The sequence below is a fragment of the Papaver somniferum genome, chromosome 5, assembly GCF_003573695.1.
Source record: "Papaver somniferum cultivar HN1 chromosome 5, ASM357369v1, whole genome shotgun sequence".
Classification (NCBI taxonomy): Eukaryota; Viridiplantae; Streptophyta; class Magnoliopsida; order Ranunculales; family Papaveraceae; genus Papaver; species Papaver somniferum.
In genome coordinates this window covers 138566395-138575268 of record NC_039362.1, presented here as the reverse complement: position 1 = coordinate 138575268, position 8874 = coordinate 138566395, and the positions used below count along the sequence as shown (strand labels likewise).

At 37.3% G+C, this 8874-nt stretch overlaps 1 long non-coding RNA gene across 1 annotated transcript; it reads left to right on the top strand.

Moving 5' to 3' along the window:
• The first annotated feature begins 4584 nt into the window (after positions 1-4584).
• LOC113282889 lies at positions 4585-8648 on the top strand. Its single transcript, XR_003327229.1, has 4 exons — positions 4585-5038; positions 6104-6224; positions 6798-6860; positions 7840-8648. It is a non-coding gene; the product is annotated as an uncharacterized LOC113282889 (long non-coding RNA).
• Positions 8649-8874: the final 226 nt, after the last annotated feature.

The window sequence follows — 8874 nt, the reverse complement described above, 5'->3', positions numbered from 1 at the left end:
TCGGTTTTGAGAACTTCGGCAGTTCTCGGACTTGGCTCACGTCATTCTTCCTGTTCTCTTGATCAACAAAGTTCGCAAACTTTGGTTCAAGGAATAGGACTTATACATAAATGTGTTTCCACAATAATGCTTATGTCCACCATTGGTTATGTAATATAAACTCTCATTTCAATCATTGAAACATTCTTAGAGAACGTTATACAGTTGTTATACCATTTCTCGTCAAAGCAATTTTCAAGATGATTGAAACATATCATGACTTACGTCACATGGCAAAGATAAACTTGGTTAAAGCGAAAAGCTTACCAACCCATATTTCGAGATATAGATAGGAGAGGTATACTCGGCTCGAAATACCAAATGCGTATAATCAAAGTCTATATATATAGCATACGACTTCTTGTCTCAAAGAGTAGGAGATAGAGCGGATAGATTTTTGAGTGATATATAAGTTCAAGTCTTCATATACCTTTTTGTCGAGAAGTTCCACCGGTTCCTTGAGTAGTTCTTCTACTTGTATGATGAATCTCCATGAAGTCCTTGAGCTCAACTACACTTTCTATCCTAGTCCGAGACTTAGCTATAATAGACTAGAAATCAAGACTTATAGTTTTGATCACTAACATTGACAAACATGCTTGAGATAGCAACGCATGCGAGTTCGACCGAGCAATGCTCTAACACGCTCGTTTAAAGACTTGTGTGGGGTCAAGAATCTCTACGAGTACCGCTGGTGGGAAACTAGATAATTGCAGTGTTATTAGTTTTCGATTGATTTTATTGAATACCGGTTGTTGAAACTTTGATTGCACTTAGTTTGTTTATTCTTGAGAATCTTCTCTTCTGATATAAGATTCACTCAAACTAGATCGAAGTATCGATGAGATCTTTAGAACTGTTGTTAGATCTAAAGACATCTTGTGATAATCCGTTGTTAACAGACTCCGTTCTGTGCGTAATTGATCATAGGAGATTCAAGTCGTGTTGTGCAAGTTATTGAAGATTAAAGATGATTTAAAGTCGAAAAAGATTTCTTATTGGTTTTCGTATCTTGTGAATTGTGTGAACAAACCTTGATCGGATGGGATCCAACTAGAATTAGATTTATACGATTGATTAGTTGTGTGAGATCGACATTCTCAATATTTATCTTTGAGATTCATTTTGATTGAGTGCGAATCTATACTTGACTATTTCGGTAGTTAAAGTTAGATTGATCTAACCAGACAAAGGAGTTTATTAGATTAAACATAAGAGCCTTTGTCAAAGACTCATCTATATCTTTAGCAAAGATTGATTATAGTGGTTACCAAACAGATTCTTCCTTTGATGTTTGGCATATGATCCAAAGGACTTGTTATTCACGTGCGTGACTCTAGAAGTCGAAGGCGCATTGATACTGAGGGAACTAAGTAGCTAGGGGTAGTCTGTTTGTCTCAACTATACGAAGTTGGTTTAGATTTTATATAGCGGCTTAATTCTGAGAGTATCCAAAACTTGACTAGGTCCCGAGGTTTTTCTGCATTTGCAGTTTCCTCGTTAACAAAATCTTGTTGTATCTTTTACTTTGATTTCGCATTATAATTGTTATTATAATAAGCAAAATACACATATGTCAACTCTATTATACTTGATAGTGATCCTATAGAGTTTGATTATTACCGAACCTATTATCAAGCAGCACACTTTGATTGTCGTATCGTCTCGATCTTGTATCCATAGTCAATCACACAAGGTATCTTGTTGTCGTATTGTATCGATCTCATATCCATAGACGATCATACAAAGTGTGAATACTGAAATTGTTACTCACTCTAGCCAAAACAACTTGTAAACCACTACATCTACTACTATACTTTTGTATTACTCACTCAGGCCCAACGCCTCCTTTATTACAAAGAATTATGTCGGGACACCACCTGTTTCTATTATATCTTGTAATTTTCTTTAATTTGTAAATTTTGCTTTTCATCAAGAATAAAGAAATATAAAGTCAATTTCCTAAGGTTGAGGTTAAGTCTTATGGTTTTTTAAGATGGCCTCATTTTCAAGGAAAGTGGTTCAATGGTTTGCGGGAGGACAAACTTGATTTTTTTTTTCTTTTTTTTTACGCATTCAGTAGGGCTTAAGAGCCTCTCTAGCCCAAAAAAAATAAAATAATAAAAAATAAAAAGACAAACTCCAGTCAAGGACTAGATGAGCCTAACTGTATTCTAAAATACACCTTATGGTTCTTATCATCCTCAAAAATGCCTACAAACTCATCTCCAAGCTATGTCCAGTCAATGACCTCATCATAAGCCGAGGGATAAATACTAGCCAACCAATCTGCTACCATGTTGGTTTCACAATAAGTATGTTCCACCTTGAACCAATCAAACTGCTTCGTCATACGCATAATGTGTCTCCAAATGTAGATAACATTCCAAGGAGGATCTAGGTTTACAATATTAAGTAAACCTACAGCTGCCATAGATATACCAACCCCAACTGAACTTTTCTGGCACCAATATATAAAGCAGCTATAATATCAATCTCAACACCTAGCAGCTCATCATGGCCAAGAACATATATATCAATACATAACCCGGCTACAAACGCTAAACAACTTCCTTGACCATTCCTAAGAATAGCTCCACCCACAAGCTATCACCCAGAGATCCATCAGAGTTGATCATCACAACATCTCCCTCAGTACCCTTTCACCAGCTTCTCAACCAAAATTTAAAATTGGAAAAACAAGAAACATTCTAATAGTTAAATAAATGTCTAGAAAAAGGAGAATCTTCAACAATAATGTTATAAGTTGCAAGCTTCAAACCAACATCCTCAACAATGAGCCAACTAGCTTGATATATTAAACTGATTTTTTTGTCGAAAAATTCTGGCATTACGTTCGTTCCAGTCGTGGTAGATGAATCTCTTAAAAGTAAGCTTTCTCATAGTAGCAATGATGGAAGAACCCATGCATAAAGGTTAAACTGCACCGATGGATTTCCTCTTACTATAAACCTTTTTTCCCAGTCACATAACCCATCTTTATGAGAAAGCCTTGCCATATCTGGGAAGAAAAATTACATTTAAGAAAAGGATGATCTTCATCCTCAACCTCCTGATTACAAAACATACACAGATGAGACACATCCATACCGCACTTAAGAAGTCTACTCTTAGTTTTGAGCCTAAAATTTAAGGCAATCCAAGTAATGAATGAGTGGGTTGGAATGTGAAGGTTAAACCAGATCAACTTATTCCACAATGGGACCTCAGAATGGTTTATAAGAGCCTTATAGGTGTCTTTAAAAGTGTATCTACCAAAAACACTAGAGGACCAGATCTACAGTCAACACAGATGGACCCAATTTGCTCAATGAGTGCAGCAGATGAAGTGTCCTCAGACTGGGTAGTCTCCACCCATCTTCATCAGCATAATCGTAGACTTTACAATCCCTACACGTAAAAACAGAATTGATAATCTCTTTAAGTATCCAGTCAATCAACTTGCCATAAGGGTGATAATTACCTATATGGAAAAAAGTAGTTTCTCCATTTCCAATATAAGTCCTTAGAAATCTAGCAACTTCCTCTCTCTGACCCAATAAACCCAATATATGCCTCCAACTCCAAGAAGCATCATGGGGACAATGCATGCTCCAGAAATCATTTTCCTTGATAAGGTTATACTTGACCCACTCAGTCCACACTGAACTTTTTTTAGAAACTAACTCCCACAAGTGTCTCATCCCAGTAAACAGATTTGTGGTCTCAAGATCACTTACATCGAGTCCTCCTTCCATGTAAGACAAATAAATTTGATGCCAACTAATATGACAACTAGACTTCTCATCCAAACTAGCACCAACTCATAGAAAATTCTTAAATATCGAAATCAAGCACTTTATAACATTTTTAGGAAGGATAAAACAGGATAACCAGTAGAAAACCATGCCATTAAGCACATTCTTTACGAAATTCAGTAGAAAACCATACCATACCAGGAAGCTTTATAGTTGATAGGAAAATAAAGCGAAACGATTTCTCACAAAACATTAAATAATTTATTGATTGTTGTGAGTGATTGACTCACAGATTGAGATCGATTGGCACATAGACTAAAATCTGAAACATCTTATGGCGGGACCCACCACCATAAACCTCGCCCTTATTAATAGTCGGGTGGTAGGTCCTAGGTTGAATCTTGCGATATAACCCACCGTACCCAGCCCTCTCTCGGTCAGTGTAACAGAGCTGTTTTGAATAACGTTGGTGCTAGATGTAGTGTGTCTTTTACCGAAAAAGCTCCCGAGAAATAATCTGATAGTTCCTATCCGTGTGCTCAACATTGGGATTGATGTGTGCAAAAATGGAACCCAGACTTTTGTTTCCGGAAGCGAAAGTTTAGTTATTCAAAAATTCTGTGTGAACCGCCAGAAAAAAAAGACTATGACAAAACCGCACCCTCACAAACCTTTTAGTGGGCCCCACCAAAAATGGCCCCCTACTAACTCTATATGGGCGGAGCCCACCCACCCCAATATGAGGAGGCGGTTTTGCCATAGTCTGACGAGACGGTTCATACAGAACCATCGAAGAGTATTTGAATAAATCAAATTTGGGCAATTGAAAGAAAGAGAAGCGCAATGAATGAAAGAAAGAGAAGCCGGATATGAAAATCGTGAAGAAGCTGAGAGAGACATAGGAGGAAACAAATTAGGTTAGAGCAGGAGCGAGAAAGGAAGTTGATGGAGAGGGATAAGGAGAGGGGAGGGAGACAGACAGACGAGTAGAGAGAAGATGAGAGGATTAGTTGGTAATGAAGGGAGAAGAGGATGCAGCGAAGGAGATTAGATCGGAAAAAGAGAATGGATAGGATCTCAAATCTCTCAGGATTGCAGTGTATCAGATGCAAGCAGAATTCAATTATGGCATCTCAATTTATCGTTGACGGCTGACCTGGGTTATACAATTGAAGTTCATTGGCGCTGCCTTGATGTATGATTGTGTGACTATATCAACTTCGGTTATGCATTATAATCCGGTTAGTTTGAAATTTCTTTAGCATGGGTTTCAGCATCTAATTTGTGTTTAAATTTTGGCTGTAAAATGTGATAAATGCTACATCAGACTGTTGGTGAAAGACCCTTTCACTTTATCCGTCTGTTTCTTTCATTGATTTACCATTTCAACGCATTTAGCTTTATCGTAATTTTGTATTTGTGATTACATGAAATATGAAGCTATGGGATATGTGATGTAGTTAAATAAATTATGATCCTCGTAACATAAGCATGATATTTTACTTAAGTTCTGCAAAGTAATGCCGGTTGTCAAAAAAAATTTAGTACTTCTATACTTCTAATAAATATTGGCCATCGAAATGTTCCCATTTGCACGCAACAAACATTCTAGTTAATATGTTGTCCAATAGTTAAAAGTTTTGATATTACAAAGGAGAGCAAATAACTTCTTTAGAAGAAAAGCAAGAAGATGAGTACGCAAATTATAGCTAAGCACTTAGTAGGTCACAGTTTATAGTAATCTCTGGAGTAACATATAATCATATGACATTGGAGACTGGCGAGTGGTATACTTGTTGAATAGCTTCAAAGGTCGTTGATATTTAGTGTTGAAAAACATAATCTGATTTCTCTCGTGTTCGTGGAAGAGCTTTGAGCTTCATATAGTGCTTTGAATGCAAATTTCAGTTAAAATTGTGTGCTCATCTTATGTAGTTTGCAGAGAATCGAACCAATTAACTGATTTACTTTTGTACCTCTTGTCACTAAACGCCAGTTAAGTCAAAATTCCATGAATTGCAGTCATTGGTGTCTGAAAACCATCACACCATTGAGGTTTACTGGGAGACACTAAACTGACACTTCTAAACTTTAAGTGACTTTTTTGGGGGATTTCACCCCTCCGAGAAAAAGGCCGAAGTGGATGTAAATCTGTAATTAGTGTACTGGTTTTCAATAGAAGGAATGTAAGCTATGTTGGGGAGTTTCTCATGGATGAGGAACTACAGAGTTCAAAGAGCTATTTCAGAGTGATGATGGGTTTACATCTGTTATTCTCAATATAGACCGAGTTTTTTTTTTCGCAGGTGAAGGGAAAGAATTTTGAGTGCTATGCTAGTTACTTTGCCCACAAGATGGGCGTCGAGTTCCATAGACTCTGACCGAGATTGAAGAACGATGAAAAGAGTTGGTGCACATGTGTACATGGTAAACAAATCTATAATTCCCTTTCATCCTATTCTCTAACCTCTTTTAAAGATGGTCAGTTTTTTCGTTTTGCTGTTCATACTCATACTTAAGTTGGTGTCATGCTATCTCTTTTGTTTTGTACATGACTAAATGCTTGTTCACTTATGTCCTTCAGGGAATTAAAATTATGTATACACATGAACTTATGGTGACTAACTTGCCTAGCCTATGTCGGTCGCTTTTCCTTATAAATCGATTATATACTTGGTTCTTACCAGGAACGTCATCAAAACATAGGACAATTGGCAAATTTTCTTGTTTTTCAGAGTGATAAAAGAGCATTCGGTCACTGATGCAGTAGTATAGGTATACTTAAGTGGTCGTTCGTTCATGAAGAAGCTCCTACGTTGGTATGCTAACAGTTGTATATTCTGCAAGCACTTCTTTTCCCTATTGCCTGTAGTATGGATACAGAGTCATTTGATAATCTGCACAATAATAATATATATTGAATCCTCGAAATGTAGATTATTTGTTTAATTATTCCCACATCCAATACAGTTCTGATTGGCGGTTTCTCATGTCCACCAGCTTGTGGTTCAGATATTTCGAGTATGAAAATTTGAAGAATCCAATTCGTATCATCAAAGAAAGGTAACTTTCTCTGGGCTTAGACATTTCTTAATATCAGTGTAACAGTAAACCTGGCCATTAGCCATATAAAACATAACGAAGATGATTCCTTTCTCAGTTTTTGGCAGTGCAGTACTGCATTATGTGCCAACTATTCAGACCTTAACAGTTCCTTTTAGACTCAACCAAGGACCAAGTCTTAAACTGGCATGAGCCTCTATGTATTTATTCGTGGTCTGGCTTAGATTGGGTTCACTTATGGCTGACTAGTTTATACTTAGTTAGTAACGTGGTATGCCTACCCTCGTTTTTTCTAATAGTATTCCAAATGACATGCACTGCCACCTCTTTCCAGATGCCTACTTTCAACCTGAGACTCTTCAGAACTTAGCTAGCTGAACGGGATCACTATCATGCACAAGTATCTGTATCTCATGCTGTTCATGTTAGAAATTACTCCCTCTGTTTCTGCAGAAGTGATAGTAACACTTTTGCAGGAACAGAGGTAGTAATAAATACTATTATGGTTATGTAGAACCTTTGTCAGCCACCTATTGAACAGCTAATCCGCAGCATTGCTCTTTCTTTTTATTGATTAGGGTTGTATTTGTATGTACAGTGCATTCTACATGTTGATCAGATACAAAATCAAGGGATAAAACATATCCTCTACAAAGTGATGAAACAGGATGATAACAATGCTATCTAGCTTAGTGTATATCTTCGTTTTTATTCCAGACTGCTATTGAAACTATTTAGTACAGGTCCGACACACGTCGGCTCCACAGTCCAGCAACCGCCTGCTACAGCCCCAAAACCAAAACACACCCTTGTTCTTCGCCATACTGTGAATTCAATCCATCTTGCGGGCTTAAAAAAATTAACCTATCATTCTCATTCTTTAGTGAACAATCTTCATACTCAAAAATCCAACAGGAGAGGTTATATGGCAACCTGGTCCAAACATGGGAAACTAATAAATCGATTGTTGTTTTCCCAGACTGGTACATTGTAGGGCTTCAGATAATCAGCGAAGAAGAGCCACTGGCTAACTCAAGCACATCAGAGGTGTAATGGGTAATTCGAGTACAATGGAACTCTTGGCCGCAATTCAACCACGAAGGAGCCTATAGTCGCTTGTCCAGTCAGTAGTGCTGAGAAAATGAGCCATCCAGACGAAGAACAAACTGATGCAGGGGATGATGTGACTAGTACTGGTAGCTTTGCAACTGAGAAGAATTCGGCAAGCTTGAGACATGAGGATATCTTGTTTGAACGTGAAGCAGAGCCCGTTCATGTACCTCGAATTGCATTACCGATAATAAAGTGTCAATGAAGAAGGCCTTCCGCCAGCTTTCAAGAGCAGAAACGATGTTAAAAGAGCAGCAGCCGAGAGCAAAAGTAACGCTAATGACGTCGAAGTTGCAAATGAAGACGACAACAAATCGGAGGTCATAACCCAGAATCAGAAGAAGGAAGAACCAGGTAAAAGAACTTCCCAACAAGAAGTAACCAGGAGGGTGTCTGATGATCATAATAAACCTGTCAAAGAACAAGTTAGTGTTGCTAATGAAAAAGACAGCCAATCAAAATGCAGAGTTGATAGAAGTGGTTGATTTTCCTTTAGCAGAAGATGCAATTAGACTTTTAAGAATGAAAACGGAGTTAATTGTGATTTATATTCATCAAATGGTAATATTGTGAATCATAAACTAACAAGGGCTTTAACGGATTTGTTGAAGGAAGTTAGACTTCTTCTTCCCTTTTCCTAAAAAGCAAAGTACTGCTTTGCAAAAACACTTCACCATTGTTTTGGTCTAACAAGGGCAACCATTTATTTTTTTCTGATTATCATGTTAAAATCCCAGATTAGAAAGAAAGTAAAATAAAAACGAAACTGGTCATTAACAACTGAAACTGCTGAAAGAAACAAGTCTTGATCATTAACATCTGAAACTACAAAGATCAATTAGGAAAACATAACCCATAACTAAAGATAGAAAAGGCAGACAAACTACATGATAACAACTTGAAA